The sequence below is a fragment of the Camelus dromedarius genome, chromosome 14 (genome assembly GCF_036321535.1).
Source record: "Camelus dromedarius isolate mCamDro1 chromosome 14, mCamDro1.pat, whole genome shotgun sequence".
Classification (NCBI taxonomy): domain Eukaryota; kingdom Metazoa; phylum Chordata; class Mammalia; order Artiodactyla; family Camelidae; genus Camelus; species Camelus dromedarius.
In genome coordinates, this window is record NC_087449.1 from 10,976,142 (window position 1) to 10,996,684 (window position 20,543).

The window sequence follows — 20,543 nt, forward strand, 5'->3', positions numbered from 1 at the left end:
TAAATCTCAAATCATCATGGAAAGACCAGGTGGAATTGTTACCCCAACAGGGAAAGAAAAAAGACCCCAGTTCTGGTCATACCCAAAAGAAAAGAAGTCAGACGTGAGATGATGCATTGTGTAGCAAAAGATTTTAAAGGGTTTATTTAGCAGAGGAAAAGTACACCTCCACGAATGGGAGGTGGGCTGACCTAACGGAGGGACAGGCAGTGGTCTTTATTTGCCACTTCTCTTACACCCTCACTTAGAGGTGGTCTTTTGTGATGGTGCTTGCCCCTGGAATGCCCAATCATGTGTGTCCTCTTTGTGCATGTCCTTACCCATGATGCATAGAGAAAAAACCATGGTGGGAGTGGGGATGGTGCCTAAAATGCAATGCTAATTATATTGCAATGAACATTGAGTCATGTCCAGTTAGGTCCTTCTGGCTGCTGTGCCATTGTGACTGTTGGGTTTTACCTGTTTTTTGTTTTTTCATTTTTTTAGTTTTTTTTGGACTCTCATTTAGAGGAAGTAAAGCCCCTTTATTCTGAAGACAGGCATAACGCCATCTTCTGGACCATCCTCCCTCTCCTGCACCCATCTGTGCGGTACCCCCTTTTATCTAACTGTCCAACAAAATGGGAGCTTAGAGAACCAGGGAAGAGTGATGGTGAATTTTTTCAATTGTTTTTGTGATGACTTTATAACCTAAATCTTCTTGACCAAAACTTCCTGATTAAAGACATTGGAAAACTTGATGGACCAGTTAAGGTCTCTAGTGCATCTTTAAATAATGATTATAATAGAGAAGCATATTCCACCCCTGTTGTGACTTAGTGGGAGAATTCAGACTCTTTCCATTGATGAATGAGAGTTTCTTTTATGATACGGCCATGTGTCCACCCATCTCCTTGTAGTTGGTAGGGTTGAGCTCCTAGACGGCTTATTCATGTGAGAAAGTGCTGAGTCATGCAGCTAGAGGAACTCTCTGGGTAAGGATAAATATTATTACACTTTGAGAAGTTAACGTGTAGCCTTGGGTTGAAATATCGTTTAACCTTCCTTGATTTGTGCAGTGGTCTCTCAACACTGTTTATGTGGCTGATGCATACAGTCCCACCTCAGCCTGTTTTTGTCAGTTCACATGGTCTGTATCCTCACCTTTTCCACTAAAGGTCTATTCTTGTTCTCTTTCATCTACTTGCTCTCTTTTCCCAAGAAAAGAGAACACTTTTATGCTCTTCTGTGTTGCTCTTGGAAACTCAGTGGAAGAGTGTTAGATCTTCTCTGTGTCTAAATCACGGGACCGCCAACTCCAACCATAGGCCACATCTGACTCATGTTATGTTTTTGTATGGTTTGCTGAGAATTTTTGTATTTTTAAATGATTATAAAATATCAAGAGAATAATATTCTTTTGTGAAATGTGAAAATTACATGAAATACAAATTTCAGTTCCCATAAAGAAAATTTTCTTCACTTCCTCGTTTATTGTCCACGGTTGTTTCCTCACACCAAAGGTAGAACTGAAAAGTTGCGATGGAGATTATATGGCCTGTAAGCCTGAAATATTTACTCTCTGGCCTTTAACAGAAAAGGTTTGTCAACCTCTGGTCTAGACCATTCCTTCCCCCATCAATACCTTGCTATAGCAGCAGCATTCAGGATGTGAAGCCTCTCTGTGGGGCTTCCACCCCAATAAGTGAGACAACCGTAGCCTTTATTTTGATAATTTCCTCAACCTGCATGAAGTTTCTGTCACCCTTAGGACTCATCCTGAGAGAAAGATCAGAGCAGCAACTAAGCCAACAGCCATGGTTTAGCTCCCTTATCGTCTTCTCTCTCTTTCTTCAAGCCCCTTTTAGCCACAGAGGAAGAGTTTTCTTAAATCTCTTCTCTATAGTACTGTTCTGAGCCTTTTGAAGGGAAAAAAAAGTATCTTACTTAGCCCCTAAGAAGTCTGGTTCTTATGGTACAAACCCTGTATATCAAGGCTATTACCTCTGCTATGAATTTTAAAATTGGGCTTCAAAGCTCAAATTTGCTTCTAATGTAAACATTATCCCGCGGATAATGTTTGTAGAAAGCAGTTGTTTATGTGTGAAACATGAGTGAAGAAAAGCAGGTGCACAGAAGCCAGGGAGGGGAATTACTGAATTTCCTCTTACTGCCATTTATTGAATCCTAATTGTTTGTTTTTCAGGCACTGTGATAAATGGGTTACCTGTATTTTTATTTTATTTAATTGTAACAGCAATCCTATAAGTTAGATTCTATTATTATATCACTTCATAAATTAAGGGACAGAGATATTAAATAAATTCCCTGTACTTCCTTAATAAGTGATGGAGTTAGTATGACTCCAAGACTGTGTGTGTGTGTGTGTGTGTGTGTGTGTGTGTGTGTGTGTGAGAGAGAGAGAGAGAGAGAGAGAGAGAGAGAGATAGAGAGAGAGAGACAGACAGAGAAGCAGAGACACTCAAGAAAACTTGTTTAAGATCAAAGATGACAGATTTTCCTACAAATCCTGAATGGGAATTTTGCTCACACTGTTATTCCAAGATATATTGGGTGTACAAAATACATAGGTATCTATCAAAAACACATAAGTATCTATCCAGCTCTGTAAAGCATAGTTGTCAGTGCTTCCATAGTCATTATTATAGTTAAACACTTGAGGATAGTTTGTTAAAAGCCAGTATTTTGAAGTGATGACTGCTATGTGTAATAGTGAATTGAAAGGCTGAACACTTTAATTGGGTATGGTGCATAAAGCACTCTTAGGATGATGTGTTGATGGCAGTGGTGTGGACAGAAATGGCAGAAGGGAGATGTGGTGAAATGTATGATCAGGGGGTTTCTGATGTCTTCTGTTTACTCAGAATGCATTTACGTTTTTTTTTGTTGTTGTTGTTAATCTATTTGAGGCTCTTTCCCTTTATGTTGATGGCTATTTGAAATGTTTTTCTTTCAAACATGAAGCTGTGTTTTAAGTAATATTTTAGCATTCTTGTGGTTTTGGTGAGGGAGCATTTTAGAATTTTTTTTCTATTGAGTAATATCAACAGCTTCCTAGTCTGAATCCAGCATAAAATAAAGTATTTCCACAGCATGATTTTCGTGAATTTATAGTTCGCAGTACTTATGGTTTCAGAGAAAATGTGAGCAAAACATTTCTAAACTTTAAACTAAAGAAATATAAATATTTGTGTGTATAGATATATATATCCATTTCTATAAATCTGGATGAAAACATGATCTGCCAGTAAGAGGTGATACAAATGACTCTTTTATACATATACAGCCTAATGATATGTATGCATAAGAGTAACATCAAATAAAAATAAACACAATAATTAAAAGAGGAAATAAAACTGTCCACCTTCTCCATGAACTAGTGATCCACGTTGCTAAGAACAGTTTCCTGGATTACCCTTGAGAAATAACAAGATTTTCATGTTACAGACAGAAAATAACAGAGTTCAAAACTGAATTACTTATTGTGGTTTTGTTTCTTACATTAGCAAAACAGATTTGAGATATGTTGCATTCAGGACAATACCACTGTATTAGTTTCATGGGGCTGCCATACCAAAGTACCGTTAACTTGGTGGCTTAAAAGAAGAAAATTAAATTGTTTTTATGGTCCTGGAGGCTAGGAGTACAAAATCAAATTACTGACAGGGACATGATCTCTCTGAAGGCTCTAGGGGAGGGTCATTCCTTGTCTCTTCCTGGCTTCTTGGAGTTCCATGGATTTTACACACATTGCTGCATCTCTGCCCCCGTGGTTATGTAACATGATTCCTGTGTGTGTCTGCCTGTGTCACTGTGTCCAAAGTTCCCTCTTCTTAGAAAGACACCAATAACTAGGTTAGAGCCCACATTAATCTAACATGACCTCATTTAAGCTTAATTACATCTGTAAAAAACCTATTTCCAAATAAGGTCACATTTACAGATAGCGAGGTTAAGACTATAGCATATTTTGGGGGAGGACATAGCACAATTTGATCCACCACAAACATAGTACTTTAAGAATTTTTCAATCTAGTAATTATTAGAGATGGTGCACACAGGCAGTTAGGTTGAAGATGCTATCTGAATAGCAGATTGGTTCAAATGCATTTATATCCAGTTGTTTGGAAATTCAAGTGTCTTATTTTTTAATTGCACTTCTCATTAAAATAGTTTAATATTTTAAAATCATTTTAAAATATTAAGTTTATTTAAAAAATAATGCAGAGAGATCTCAGATTCAGATTTCCCTAGTTTTATTTGTATTCATGTATGTGTCTACTTAATTCACTACAATTATATGAGTCATTTGAGTATCTATCACCGTAGGTCATTGTGTTTTAGTTTTACATTCGTACTTAGGAATTTTCATGATGGGTTTGAGTGAGGACAATGTGAAATTGCAGACAGTGAACCATGGAAATGGAGGAGCAGAATTTTGGATATTGTTCATTCAGTTCGCTTCTCCTTCCGTCTTCCATTTTTACTAATGAGTTATTAAGAGTATAGTGTTAAATCTTCTCCCTACTTTAAAAAATGAGAAAAGGGATGTGTGTTTACATAAAATATGTTTATATTATTTTTTGTGTATGAGAACAATGTCTACTAGTTAATATTATATTAAAAATGATCTCATTATGAGAACTTTAAAATGGTAATCATCTTAATCAGGTTTTTTATGAATGCAAAAAAAAGAGTTTCTGTAATTAAAATTGGGGGAAATAACCAAGATGCTTTGTCAGAAATGCTTCTACAATGCAATGCTTGCTGTATTTTGTTCTTTTCTCTCCACATTATTTTTGGCATCCAACCTGACCTTTAAGGGAAGATAAAAGAGGAAATTATAATTTCTTGAGTTAATTCTGTGTCAGAAACTACCTACATTGTTATATCTGTTAGTCTTCACAAAATCTTTATAACAAAATAATTCTGTGTTTATTTTTACAGATGTTAAAATGCAAGTCTAGAACAGGTATAGAACATAAATATGATTCAGAACACAGATTTTGAGATTACACATATCTGGATTCAAACTTAGTCCTGCTATGCCAATTACATCAACCCTCTTAAATTCCCATTTTCTCATATGTATCCTAGGCCTAACCATATCCATCTATCAAATTTTCCATAGGTAGGTTAATCAATGTATATAAAGGACAGTCAAGATATTGCCTAGTGTGAGCTCAGGTCCTGGAAAATAAAATAATTGTTTAAAACCATTAATTTTTTATTTTTTTCATTTTTCAGTTTTATTAAATAGAATTATTCGTTTGACTGCACATATATATTATACTGCATGTAAATACATATATACAATACACTGCACTTTTTTTTAGTGTTTTTTTTTTATGTCGTTTCTAAGAACAAATTAGAACTTTAGCTTTTTAAACTTAAGTAGTTATCAAAGGAATAAAGCCAACCACAAAATAAGAATCAACACAATGTGGTAATCCAATCATAAAGGACAGTCAAATGTGCTTACACATATGTAAGAAATCAATCATCTAAGTTATAAATAATAAGTAGTTCATTTGTGTCATTATTTTTTGGATTCCACGTGTAAGTAATATCATATGGCATTTTTCTTTCTCTTTCTGGCGCACTTCACTTAGAATGACGATCTTCAGGTCCATCCATGTTGCTGCAAATGGCATTTTTTTTATAGCTCAGTAGTGTACCATTGTATAAATGTACCACATCTTCTCTATTCAGTTATCTGTTGATGGACATTTAGGTTGTTTCGATGTCTTGGCTATTGTAAATAGTGCTGCTATGAACATTGGGGTGCGTGTGTCTTTTTGAGTTTTATTTTTCTCTGGATATATGCCCAGAGTGGGGTTGCTGGATCATATGGTGAGACTATTTTTTAGTTTTTTAAGGAACCTACATATTGTCCTCCACTGTCTGCACCAACGTACATTCCCACCAACACTGTAGGAGGGCTCCCTTTTCTCCACACCTTCTCCAGCATCTATCATTTGTAGACTTTTCAATGATGGCCATTCTGGCCAATGTGAGGTGATTATCTTGTTGTAATTTTGATCTACATTTCTCAGACAATTAGCGATGCTGAGCATTTTTTCATGTGCCTATTGGCCGTTTGTATGTCTTCATTGCTTGTTTAGGTCTTTTGCCCATTTTTGGATTGTTCGTTTCTTTGATATTAAGCTAGATGAGCTGTTTGTATATTTTGGAAATTAGTCCCTTGTCAGTCGCATCATATGCAAATATTTTCTTCCATTCTGTAGGTTGTCTTTTCATTTTGTCGATGGTGTCCTTAGCTGTGCAAAAGCTTTTAAGTTTAATTAGATTCCATTTTAAAACATTAATATTTCAACTGAAATTAAAATTGATTAATCATATTTAAAAGATAATAGCTGGGAAATTATAGAAAACTTCAAATGTAGGTCGAGATGTGTATCAGTTAGGCCGCTAGGTTTTGTTGCTGTAGCAAGTCATTCTAAATCATAGCAGGAAATAACAAAGGGTCATTTCCTACTTTGGTTGCATGTCTATCTTGGGTCAGCAGTTGGTTTCTGCTCATTTAAGTCAGTGAGGAACATAGTTTAATGGTGCCCACAACATTTTTAATGTTGCCAGGTACTATGCCAGAGAAAAGCACTATCATGAAGTATCCATTGTCTCCTAAGACTGCCTTCAAATGACTCCTCACTGTTACTCATATTTCATTGGTAAAAGCAAAGTGCATGAAGTCAAAGGACAGAGAAGTGCTATCTTGTCACGTACCCAGAATGTGAAAGAACACTGGTAGTTCTAATAACAATCTAATAGCCTTTTCCTTTATACTGTAATAATTCCAAATTCTTTGTATTTCTCTCTTTTTCAGTCTACTAACAAAAGAAAGATGTGGAAACTTACTAATTCCCATATGGAGCATTTTGTGGAGAGTAAAGATGACTAGGAAAGATGATTTATTAAAAAAAGAGGAATGAAATGTCATTTTCCTTCCTTACCTCCACATACATACCCATATATTCAATCTTAAAACCAACACCAAGCCCCTGAATGTGTTGACCATTCACTAGAACCCTCATCATTCTCATTCCGTAAAGCAGTGCAGATAGTATTCATTGTACCACCCACGTAGGAAAAGAAAAAAAAAGACAAAAACTGCAGTCCAGTTCTCAGTGAAAGAACTGGCAGAAAAGAAAACAAAAACCCAAAACATAAAAACAAAAAATGGTTACACTTAGCCAAGCCAAATCATGTGAAATGAAAAAAAAAAAAAAAAAAAAAAGAAAGAAAAACTATGACACACTATCATCTAACCTGTTCAGCATTTGAAAATGACATATCCTTGTCAGGCTACCTGACAATAAAGCCAAGTTTGTAAGTGGAATCTTACTGAAAAGTCTGCAGCTGAGAGCTAATTAGTGTGTTGGCAAATCTGTCAGCTAAGACTTTTCTTTTCTATGAGGGGAAAATAAATGCGGGTCGATTTTAGAGATATATGCATACAATGTGGTGTCACACATACTCATATAAATACCCTTTATCTCACACCTTTGAGAAACTAATAAAATTTGTTGCTTTAATTTGCCACTTGTAGTTGCTAAATGGAGGTAAAATGTGCCCTTATAAAATAATTCATTCTTTTATTAAATACTATAATATACACCTGGTCACAGCAACTAGTATAAAAGAGGACACCAATGAACTCATCTATAAAACAGAAACAGACTCACAGACACAGTAAACAATTTTATGGTTACCCAGGGAAAGGGGGTGGGAAGGGATACATTTGGGAGTTTCAGATTTCAAAGATAACCACTATATATAAAAATAGATAAAAAACAAATTTCTTCTGTGTAGCACAGGTAACTGTATTAAGTATCTTATAATAACCTTTAATGAAAAAGAATATGAAAATGAATATATGTATATATATATATGCATGACTGGGACATTGTGCTGTACACCAGAAATTGACACATTGTAACTGTACTTTAATAAAAAAAATTTTTTTTAATGTACATAAAATAGGAAATTTATTCAGAGCACACAGGCTGTGCTTGATTAATCTGCTTCAGAGGACAAATAGGAGATTTAAGTTTCTTGATCGGAAAAGGTGTTGGACATGAGGAAGAGAAGACGGAGCAGGAGAGGCTGGGACTGACGGCAGGGACTTTCTCTTGCCGGCTGCGTGTTTTAGGTTCAAGCCCACAGTCACTAACAAATGCAAAAAGGGCCTGAGGAGGCAACTAAGACCACTCTCAACTGACCTTGCAACCACGAGAAATTATTCAGTGATTACCGCTAGCCTTTCACTTTAGATATATATTAATCATCCCCAAAACGCTATGAAATATTAATATCCCAGGTGTAAGGAAAAAGAACCTGACTCAGAGAAGTTAAGCAACTTACTCAAGATGTGAAGTGAGTAGTAATTTGACTTTAAGTTCTCACATGTGGTTTAGTTGTGCTGGACTTTATTTAGTGTCAGGGACGCTACCAATGCTTTGATCCCTCAGGGCTCAGAAACCTTATACATGTAGTAAGTACCCTCTTTCACTCTGACCTGGCAAATTCCTATTTTTTCCCCCAATTTCCAGCTGAGCTGTAGCCCTAATTGTGCCCATGGATCTCTTGCTGGCAGTCAGGAAACCTCAATGTGCTAGCAGGGTGATGGCCCTCCAAAGACATCCCCATCCTGTTGCTCAGAAACTGCGGCTGTTACCTTACACGGCAAAAAGGATTTTGCAGATGTGATTAGGCTGAGGGTCTTGATCTGGAAGATGGTTAGCCTGGTAGGCGCAGCGTAGGACACAAGCGTCCTTGTAAAAGGAGAGGTGGGAAGGCCAGAGAGAAGGGGGTGTGACGGCAGAAGCAGGGGTGGGAATGATGAGCTGAGAGGCAGAGCTGCTCTGCTGACTCTGCGTGGTGTTCCTCTGTGGACTAGGAAGTTTTCCACTTGGGCTGTTATAAACAGACATTTCCAACACTGAGAATTCAGAAGATTGTTCCCTCTAAACCTTTCAGTTGTTTCTTTATTCTGAGTTTGGAGTATTTTTCCTTCCACAATTTTTTTTTTTAAATGAGATCCGTTTATGAATAATAGTATGGGACAGACTAAGAAGGTGACAGGGCCTGTGGTGACAAGCTCCCCAGGAACAGACCAGCAGCCAGGAGTGACCCAGACAGACGTGCAGAGGGACAGGGAAACAAGGCCAGATGGGTGTGAGGCCCATGCCCTGACTCCAAAGCTGTGTCTGGGCTCCAGATCCAGCTCTGCCCTGCGGACCTGGGGGATGCACAGGGCTGGCAGCTCCTGTAGGGCCCTCTCTCCTCACTCCTTCCTGTCCCTCACCAGTGGCTGGGACCTTTAGCAGTTGATACTGATGGACCAGAGAATGGTTGGTCTGGGGTGGGGTCAGAGGAGGGTCAAGGCTCTTGGAGGCTTCCTGTGGAGGGGGGGTCCTAGGGGTCCTGGGGTTAGCCACAGCGCAGTGGAGAATCTGGTCAGGCAATGGGCGCCTGGGCGGGGCACCACTCATCAGTCTGCAAAGCTGACCAGTGGACAGAGATTAAGACGTGAGGGGTTTCCTCCATAGTCTCTGGAGTTCTTCCTTCTCTGTAGAGTTCTCTCCTCTCTGGTACTCTGGTCTGAAAATGCTGGCTGCTTGTCCTGCCTGAATAACAGCTTTCTTCGTCTTAGAGAACGTACTGGATTCCTGAGGTACCCTGCCCTGAGCCACAGGCCAGAAACGCTCTCCAGCCAGAAAGCGGGGCGCTCATAAGGGCTACCTCCTCTATTTTCCATCTCTCATCAATTACTGTCCATGTTGCCTGATAGCCTACATGTTCAGTGCTGGTTTTTTTCTCCCCCCTCCTCCTCCTATCTTCTGGAGAACAGGGAAAAAGAAGGGTCAAAGTGTCATCAAGGCTCTAGACATTGCTAACCAGCAGCTGAATGTTCAGACCCCGAGATCTTAGAGAATTTAACCAGGTGATAAACTCCTTTCTACATTAATTTCATAAATATGAAAAGAAACAAATCAGCAAATATATATTGAGTACCACTATGTGAAGAACATACTAAAAATGTATGGTTAAGGAAGTATGAATTAAACAAAACAATCTATGAACAAATGCAGTAAATATGATGAAGATTCCTTGAGACATAATGAGATAGCCCTGAATTTTACTTTTGGGAAATGTGTTCAGGGTAAGCTACTTGAACGAAGTCAGTAAAATAGAAGTTATCTCCCTTTCAAGTAGGGTCTGGTCTATTCAGGCCTGCAAAGCAAGTGTTACTAAACACTGTCATTTAGTGGCCCAGGCTAATGCTAGATTTCTGTATAATCCCCTAGGGTATTAATTTTGTCTACATGGTTAAGTCTAGATTACTGCAGTTTCCTTATGCTGATTTATGGGAAGAAGGGAAAAATAAATCCCAGGCAATTAATTTACTTTTAAACAAGTCATACAGAAGGTGAACATGTTACTCCTGTTCATATATCATGAGTGAGAATTTAGTGACATGGCCACACAAGCTACAGGGAGGCTGGAGAATGTACTCCCAGGTGGTCAGTTATACGCGCAGCTAAAATTCTTCCATTGTTCAACTGTGGGAACATTGAGCTCCATGAGAGTAAAGAAACCCGGTTCTGACTGGTTACCTAAGAGCATGGACCTCTACTCTGGCACATGTGCAGTGTTGCACAGTGAAAACAATGTTATATAAGAATGTAGAATGCCCACTGAGGGTAAATCATGGTCACATGTATGTATTTAACATGGCAAACGTTTAGTACTAAATGTGGATTTGCTACTTGTGTAATCTCCACTTGAAATGCTTAAGCAGGTATAATTTATTGTGTGGAAAGTAACCATAAGGGGAACCCCAGAACTGGGGGAAATTCTGATCCTATTCAGTCTCCTGGCATTGTCATTCTTCATTATGCTACAGATATAGAGACCTTTGGGGAAAAAAAGGGAGAATGAGTTTTGCAGAACAATTTGCAAATTTTACTTCTGCCTCCATTATTTCATAGTTGCTTTACTTTAAGTGAACTTCTTAGTCTCGCTGATCTCACTTTTTCTCTATGTAAAAATGTAAGTAGAGAACATAAGATTAAGTGAGAAAATACGTCTGGAACTACCTAGCATATGGCTAGCATTCTTTATTTGTTACGTGGATGAATAAATCAAGATAAATTATGATCTCTAGTTGGGTTTTATGTTGTGTACTGTCATAACCATGAGTATATTTTGTGTTAAAAAAAGACTCCAATAAGGAGTTTTTGAAAGAGATCAGATTTTCTGTCTTGCAGGCCATGATAAGGATTTTGTACTTTTGGGCTTTAGCTTTGGAGCAATGAGAAGCCATTGAAGAATTTAAAGGAAGACAGTCATAGGATTAAAGTTTCATATTTTACAAAGGTTACTTTAGCTGGTATGTGTAGAGAAATAAAAAATATTTTGAATTAAATTAAAATGAAAATACAACTTATCAAAATTTGTGGGATGTGGCAAAAACAGTGCCTAAAGGGAAGCTTATAGCACTAAATGTATGTATTAGAAAAGAAGAAAGATTCAAAGTAAATAATATAAATCTCTACCACATGAAACTAGAAAGAGGAGAGCATATTAAATTCAAAATAAGCAGAAGAAAAGAAATAATAAATAGAAAACAAATCAGTGAAATTGAAAACAGGAAATCAATAGGAAAAAATCAGTGAAACCAAAAGCTGGTTCTTTGCAAAGATCAATAGAATTTATAATCTTTTAGGTTAACTAAGAAGAAAAGGTAGAGGATACAAATTACTAGTACATTACTAGTATCAGGAAGGAGGGAGTGAGGGGTGTATCTCAGTGGTAAAGCATGTGCTTGGCATGTGCAAGGTCCTGGGTTCAATCCCCAGTGTCTCTGTCAAGTAAAAAATAAACAAACACAAGACATCTCTGGCTGGGACTTTCCCACTAGTGAAGGTGGAGAGAGATGGTTACACACAGAATGTATCTTGAAGATAGACTTGCTGATGGATTAATATGGGGATTTCCTAAATAAATATTAAGATAACACAGAGATTTAAAAAAAAAGGACTGAGGGAAAATCACTACAGATTCTGTGGAAATTAAAAGTATGATAAAAACATTCTAAGAACAACTCTGTGCCCACAATTTTGATAACCTAGGTGAAATGGACCAATTACTAAAAGACACAATCTGCCAAAACTCACACCAGAGGAAACAGATGATGTGAATAGGCCTGTATCTGTTCAAGGAATGGAATTAGTAATTGATAACCTTCCAAAATAGAAGAGACCAGGCCCACATGGGTTCACTGGTAAACCCATGTTCTACAAGACATTCAAAGAAGAAATTATATCAATTCTTTGTAATCTCTTGTAGAGAAAGAAGGAAACATTTCCTATCCTTACAGGATAGCAAGCAGAGGAAATATTTTCTGACTCATTCTACGAGGCCAGTAGGATCCTAATATGAAAACCAGGCAAAGACAGTATAAGAAAAGAAACTATAGATCAGTATCTCTCGTGAAATGAATATTGATTCAAAAATCCTCAACAAAATGTTAGCAAATCGAGTCCAACAGTGTATAAAGAGAATTTTGCATGATGACTGAGTGGGATTTGTCCCAGGTAAGCAAGACTCATTTCACATTTGAAAATCAATTAATGCTATCCATCATCATCAATAGGCTATAAAGAAAAACTACATTATTATAGCAATAGGTGGAGAAAAAGCACTTGGTAACATTCCTCACCCACTCATAATCAAAACTCTCAGTAAACTTGGAACAGAGGGAAATTTCCTCAACTTGAAAGAATATCTACCAAAAACACCTACAGCTGACATCATATTTAATGGTGAGAATCTTGACGCTTTCCCATTAAGATCAGGAACGAGGCAGATATGCCCCCTCTCATCACTCCTTTTCAACACTGTGTTGGAAGTTCTGGCTAATGTAATAAGAGAGGGAAAGGAAATAAAAGGTATAGAGATTAGGAAAGAAGAAATAAAACTATATTTTTATATATGAAATAATCATCTATATTCAGAAAATCTGAAATAATTGCCAAAAAAATCTCCTGGGACTAAGTGTAGCAACGTTGCAGGATACAAAGGTAACATACAAAAGTCAACTGCTTTCCTGTATACAAGCAATAAATAAGTAGAATTTGGCATTTAAAATAACATTTACAACTATCAACCCCCAAAACTGAAATACTTAGGTATAAATCTAATAAAACATGTACAGTATCTACATGAGGAAAGCTGCAAAACTGATGAATGAAATTGAAGAACTAAATAAGTGGAGGTATAGTCCCATGTCCATGGATAGAAAGACTGAATATCGCCAAAATGTCATTTCTTCCCAAATTGACTTATTGATTCAGTGAGATCTTCTTCATAATCCCAGCACGTTATTTTGTGGATATTGACAAACTGATTCTAAAATTTGTGTGGAGAGGCAGAAGACTCAGAATAGCCAATACAACATGGAACAAAATTGAAGAACAAATGCTCCTCAACTTTAAGACTTACTATAAAGCGATAGTAATCAAGACAGTGTGATACTGATGAAAAATAAGTTAATGTAACTGAAAACAGAGCTCAGAAATAGATCTACATAAATTCGGTCAATGGATCTTTAACAAAGGAGCAAAGTCAATACAATGGAATGAAGATGTGATTCCCCACAAATTGTTCTGGAGCAACTGGATATCTATATGCAAGAAAAAATTAATCCAGACACAGACCTTACACCCTTCACCAAAATTAGCTCAAAATATAGCATAGGTCTAAATATAAAATGCAAAACTTTAAAACTTCTAGAAAATAATACAGAAGAAAATCTAGATAATCTTGACTGTGGCAATGACTTTTTAGATATAACACTAAAGGCACAATCCATGAAGGAAAAAAAGTTGATAAGCTGAACTTCATTAAAATTAAAAACTTTGCTCTACAAAAACAACATCAAGAGAATGAGGAGACCAGTTACAGACTAGAAAACATTGCAAAATACATACCTGATAAAGGACTGCTATCCCAAAAATACAAAAAAAAAAAATTAATACTGAGAAAGTCCAATTAACAAATGAGCCAAATACCTTAACACACACCTCACCAAAGAAGATATACAGATGGCAAGTAAGTGTATGAAAGATGTTCCGCATCATATGTCGTCAGGGCAATGCAAATTGAAATAACATTGAGTGCATACCTATTAGAGTGGCAAAAGCCTGAAACACTGACAATATCAAATGCTGGTGAAGATGTGGAGCAACAGGAACTCTCATACATTTGCTGGTGGGAATGCAAAACCGTACAACCACTTTGGAAGGCAGTCTGGCAGACATCTTACAAAACTGAACATAATCTTACCCTACGATCTAGCAGCCACACACCTTGGTATTTACCCAAAGAAGATGAAAACTTACGTCAACACAAAAGCCTGCAAGTGAATATTTATAGCAGTTTGGTTCATAATTGTCTGTACTTGGAAGCAATGATGACGTCCTTCAGTAGGTGAACGGAAAATAAACTGCATTACATACAGACGATGGAAAATTATTCAGCACTCAAAAGAAATAAGCCATGGAAAAACATAGGGAAAATGTGAATGTAAATTGCTAAGTAAAAAAGCCAATTTGAAAAGGCTACACGCTACATGATTTCAATTACGTGATATTCCGGAAAAGGCAAAACTGAGGAAGACAGTAAAACATCAGTAGTTGCCAGGGGTTGGGTGAGGGGATGGCAGAGCACAACAGATTTTTAGGGCAGTGAAAATACTCCTCAGGCTATTATAATGGTAGATGCATGTCATTATTTGTCCAAACCCAGAGAATCCACAGCATCAAGAGTAAGCTGTAAACTGTAGGCTCCAGGCAGCGACGATGTGTCAATATAGGTCTATCAGTTGTAACAAATGTCCCACTCTGGTGGGGGATGTTGAGTGGAGAAGGCTATTCATGTGTAAGTTCAGGGAGTAGATGGGAAATCTCTGTAGCTTCCTTTCAATTTTGCTTTGAATCTAAATTCAAAAAAATTTTGTCTTAAAACACACATACATGCACAGACGCCATACAATTGTATTTATATAAGGTTAAAAACTATTTGATGGCATTACAAAATGATACTGGTTACCTTTTGTGAAGAGAACTGACAGAGTTGCTGGGAAGGGCCACCAGGGACCTTCTCAAGCGCAAGTTGCTTTGTATTCCTTGACCTGGCTGATAGACTCCTGAGTTTGCTCATTTTGTGATGATTCATGGGGCTTTACTTCTGTGATATTTATACTTCAGTTAAAAAGAAAAGGAGTCTGTAACCCAGAGCCCCTGTCCTATTTTACTCCCTCCAAGTAGAAACAACTCCTATTCTTGATTATAACCGAAGAATTTATGCTTTAAATTTCGAGCATGGCTAAGCGGAGTAGCAAGCTAGGAGTGAGAGATCATGCTGAAATTAAAGTCACAGGATATGAAAGAGTATAAGTGAACTAAATGATTGTTACCCTGGGCCAAAACTCAATGTGTACATAGGAAAATGTACTTATTTTAATTTTGGGGGATTCTGGAAAATGTGGCATCACAGGCAATTTAAGGTATACAGGATATTACTGACCACAGTCACATTCCCACTACAAGCATTTTTATTGGAGAACATGAGTTTATATAATTTCTTTTGGAAAGTGAGTTTAATTGTAACGAGAGAAAATAATGTTAGTATTCATCTGAATGTGTGAACATTTAATATTGACTGTACAGAATTTTCAGTGGGGATTTAAAATGTATATGAGGGAATTTTAAGTGCAATAAATTTCAGAAAATGAAGGCTTGCCGTTTTACTGGGAAGAGCTAAGTTTTCCTCATCCACTCAACATACTTAGCAGTGCTAATGTTCTTTACTTATGGCTACAAATAATCTTCAGAAAAACTTGGTAAAATGCCTCATCATATTCATTAATGCTTTCACTTATGTCGTTAAGTAGGGTTATGTGCCTTCTAATGTGACTCATTTCATGGGGAAAAAAATCATTCTCTTAAACTTCTGGAGAGAGCACAAAATCTCTTCTGTTGTAGGGAGAAAGAAATCTATGCAGGACCTATTAAAGGAGGGGAATAAAAGGACCCTAGACAATTTTCACCTCGGAAGAAGATGTCTGTTTATTGTTGGCCATTTTCTCGACAGTCAGTTATTGAGATACAGTGTGGAAACTTGGCAAAAGAGGCGTAGATTTTTCTTCCTAAATTGTTTTTGATTGAGCTTCACACTTTGTGCCGAACAGCTGGAGGTTAGAGGAAGGATAGGCAGCCTTAAGGAAGACTGGCTCTGATGTGATTTTGACTTTGCTCTATCAAACAGCAAAATAATGAATTATTATGGGTAATAGAGGAGAATACTGGTTATGAAAAGAAGGAAGATTTCTTTTATTTGGTCTGCAAGAGCCTTAATTCTGAAAAGCATTTGCCGTGTGTAGAGAGTATTATGGAGACTCGAATCACAGAACCTGATCACATTTGTTAAAATGTAGTTCTGAGACATGTCTAAAGGGTCAAGCATAAATGGGGATTCTAAATATTTATTTAAGAACCTCTCATTTTCCCAGTTTCCCCTTGTTTATATGTCTAGGATGTCCTTAAAGCTCTCAGTAGGGTCTCCTAGCAGTCAGGCACCATGATCAACTGTGGACCACGGGAGTATATGGCCTCTGAACAAAAGCATTTGTTCTCACTTAAGTGTCCTTCCCAACCTTTGCCATCACTGTAATTGTCTAACTTCATTTACTTTAAATATCCTAATCTAATGCAAAACAATTTTGCAGTTATCTTTTTAAATAATAGGCAGAATTTAGGTAAGATGGATTTTAACATGTAGGTAAGGAAACTGAAGACGGTGTGTCACATATTTAGATTATTAAGTGATGCACTTGGAGAAAACATGACTTGAGACAAGGTTTGTTTGTTTCCAGAACCATTGTCTATCCAGTATCTCACTCCTTGACTCCCATGCCATTCTCCTTTAGGAAATTTTTTTTTTTAATTAAAAAAAAAAAACCAAAAGCAAACTCTTGCTGACTCCTGATAGTATACATCAAGGACATTCCTTTTGTGACCAGTGGCATCCGTATGTGACATGATTAATCTTACGAGTACCATCCAAACTTGAGGAGTGGGTTAAACCAGGTGCTTTTGGTGGTCACCAGCTCATTGTGAAGTTCATACATTAAAAATAAACGAATAGGCTGGTCTCCCTCCCCCTCTGCCCTACAGCTAGTGTGGTTTGTTAAATATTAAAAGTTCTAGGTCACAACTTGTGGGATGACTGCTGGGTGTGTGGAAGCGTCTTACCTCTGGTTTCTCTCTCTCTCTCCATTTTTTAAGTCTTAAATTATGCCCGCGTTCCCAACTGTTGTCTTTTCCCTACTCTCCTCCACAACCCTTGGCAGAAATGTATATTGTCCCCCCCATGTGCCCCCTGAAATTGGTTTTTGGTGAGGAATTCAGGACTCTCCCTGTACCTTCTCTCCCTCACGTTTATTTGGGGGGGGGGGGTGCTTCTTTTTCCTCCCTCCTCAAGTTCCTTTTGAACTGTCACCACCCAGCACTTTCTATGACACTTCCTAGCTTTGACCAGAGGCCATCAGGTAAGCTGGAAAGAGTCTCTCACCTCCCTCATTTAGTTTTGGAACCACATTTAATTGCTTTCCATCAGCCCAGGAAATGAATATTAGGTCCTTAGCCCTGCTTTGCTCTGCTGTCATCTTTAGCTGATAGTTTTTTGTTTTTTTAAAACTCAGGTTTTGATACAGTGAGAAAAAACAGCCACCAGGGTAAGTCAAATGTGCCAGATCTTAAAGTCTTTGTTGGTTTAAACTGAAGAAAGATCACATGAAGATACGTGTAAGCACAGAAAAATCCCTCTGAGTAAATTTTATTTTCCTGTAATTGCTTTTGCTTTTGAAAATTGAAGAAATTTGAAGTTTTTCAGTTTTAAGTTCTTAAACTAAGGAGTTGTGAACAACAGGGCTCTCATTTGGTCATCCTTGCGATTCATTTGGATCTAGTCTGGGATCTGACAGCTGGAGTAGGAGGAACCTTGAGTTCAGTGCATGCTTTGGTTTGGTGCTCCTATCTGTCATGATTCTCAGCAGGGGGTTAAGAAAGAACTCGGTGTCCATGGCAGCTTCCTGAAATTGAAGGGCTTGACTTCCTGGCAAATTACTGTCTTTTTCTACTTTTCTGATCAAGACCACTAAATGCTGAAAATGTGGATACATGCTGAGATAAAAGCAATTCATTGTGTTCTCAGACAGACAGACCACGGTATAATAAGAAAAATGTGTGGTCTTTGTCCTCAGTTACTGGCACATAGCTCCTAAAACCCTTGTAATTCCCTGAGCTAAGGGTGATAGGACGACTCTTGTCATGAAGAAGTGACCCTTGACGGGCTCCTAGTTATCTTCAGGATGCAGGATGGTCAGCAGAAGCCAAGCCTCGATTAGAAGCTTAGAACTTTCAGTCCTACTCACCAGCCACCTGGAAAGGAATGGGAATGGAGACTGAACTAAATCAGAGGATTGAATCCATCCTCTGGATGTAAAGAAACCTCTATAGAAATCCCCAAATGATGGATCCTTTCAGGGAGCTTCCAGATTGGCTAATGTATCCATGTCCCAGGGGGATGGCACTTCTGGGCTCCATGGGAACAGAGGCTTCTGATCTGGGGACCCCTCTGGACCTTGCCCTGTGTAAGTCTTCATCTGACAGTTCATCTGTATCCTTTGTTATAAACTGATAAACATTAATAAGGTGTCTTCCTGAGTTCTGTGAGCTCTTCTAGTGAATTACCAAAGGGAGTTGTGGGAACTTTGACTTACAGCTGGTCAGTCAGAAGTACAGATGACCTGGTACTTAAAATTGGCATTTGAAGTGACGGCAGTCTTGTGGGACTGAGCCCTAAGCCTGTGAGGTCTGATGCTAACTCTGGGGAGTTATTGTTAGAATTGAGTTGAATTGTAAAACATTTAGTTTGTGTTCTATAATTGTAGAGTTTGAGAAGTATTGGAAAAGATACCATGTGTTGGGTATAGCAGGGATATTAAAAAAAAAAAAAAACAACTGATAAATAAGAAAGTAATCATTCCAGGCACATGAAAAACATGTTTATTCAAAAATCTCAATCTCTATGTGTTTATTTACTGAACGGTACTTTCCACCTTTAAGCCTTGGTTTTTACTACATCATGCTAAGTCTGAAATGATATTCAACATTTATTTAACAATGAAAAAAATAAATTCATATTAAGATGCTCTAACACTTAACAATTTAGTAGGTCCGTGATTATTTGCATGGATTTACAGAAAACCGACGGTCCTGCCCTTGCAGTGATTACAGCTCATTGGGCAGGTTAAATTCCATCAGCAGTTCACTTCTGATACTTCTGGAATCGGGTATGTGGAGAGTTTCCCCACCACAACCAATTCCACCACGTGGGCTGGGTGCCCTGCAGTTTAACTCAGTTCTGACACTAACTAGAGTTACCAGTAGGCCCCATAGGTTAAGGGCTCAATTTCACCAGACGGCAGCCCCCTCCAACTTCAAGGTAAATCACAAGTTGAGGTTCTTACCTGTGCTCCTGATCAGCTGGCTGTAAACAGGAAGTTCCTATGACCACCTCCTCAAGTTCGACTGTTTTGCTAGTGCAGCTCGCAGGACTCAGGAAAAGTTACTTATTAAATTACTGGCTCATTATAAAAGGAAATAACTCAGGAATAGCCAGGTGGAAGAAATGCCAGGGACAAGGTATGTGCTGTCTAGGGTGTGCCATTCTATTGGCCCCTCCATGGGTTCCCTGACCCAGAAGCTCTCTGAACCCTGTCCTGTTGGTTTTTATGGAGCCTTCATTAAACTGGCATGTTTGATTTAATCATTGGTGGTTTGTGATAGTCTCCAGCTAACTTTCTGTGATAGAAAGCAGGGTGGGGTGGAGTTTGAGCTGAAAGCTCCGACCCTTTAATCACATGGTTCCTCTGGCCACCAGCCCCGTCCTTAGAGACTTTCCAAAAGTCACCTCATTAATATAAACTCAGGTGTGGTTGAAAGGGTCTTGTTGTGAGTAACAAAAGACACCTTTATTGCTTTTATCACTTAGGAAATTCCAAAGGTTTCAGAAGCTCTGAGCCAGGAACTGAGATGAAGATGAAATATAGACTTCTTATTATGAATCACAATATCATAACTGCACAAGCTTTATGCCAGGGTTACAGTTTCTATTAATCATTTATGATCAAACTCTTAGAAATCCTCTACTTTGTGTATTTTTTACAAATTCTTGAACACATTTTTTTTTTTTATACAGGTGACTTTTGAACTTCTAGAAAACATACATTAATTAAATGATTTGGAATGCAGGAATAATTTCCTTTTCTTTTTGTATTTGGCATTCTAAATACACTAAAATAAAATAATACATTAATTTTACACCAAGTGGTATTCTCAGATGGCAAAAACAATACAATTTAATAATGACGACTTTATTCAAGTTAAAAC